The sequence below is a fragment of the Plasmodium reichenowi genome, chromosome 7 (genome assembly GCF_001601855.1).
Source record: "Plasmodium reichenowi strain SY57 chromosome 7, whole genome shotgun sequence".
Lineage (NCBI taxonomy): Eukaryota > Apicomplexa > Aconoidasida > Haemosporida > Plasmodiidae > Plasmodium > Plasmodium reichenowi.
This window is the reverse complement of record NC_033652.1, coordinates 412,289-412,680: the sequence shown is the minus strand read 5'-3', so window position 1 is coordinate 412,680 and position 392 is coordinate 412,289.

Here is a 392-nt window from a genome sequence, read left to right as displayed (position 1 = left end):
AAAAATAAACAAAAAGAAAATAAAAGAAAAGAATAAGAAACGAAAAAAAAAAAAAAAAAAAAAATTATAAATATAGAAAAAAATAAAATTAATCATAAAAATGAATATATTTTTAATATTATACAATAAGTTTATTAATTTCTTTTATAAATAATATATGTTGTATATATAATATATATTGTATACATTATTTATAATGCTAATGTTCATATAAGTTATTAATATTTAAAAATAAACGAAGCATTTTTTTAACATATATAATTAAATATATATATAATTTTTTTTTTTTTTTTCCTAATGTAGGATATTTATTGTTATAAAAATTATAGAAAAAAGTAAAATTAATTTAGTATGTTTATTTTTAACATATGATAAATAAATTTAAAAAAAAA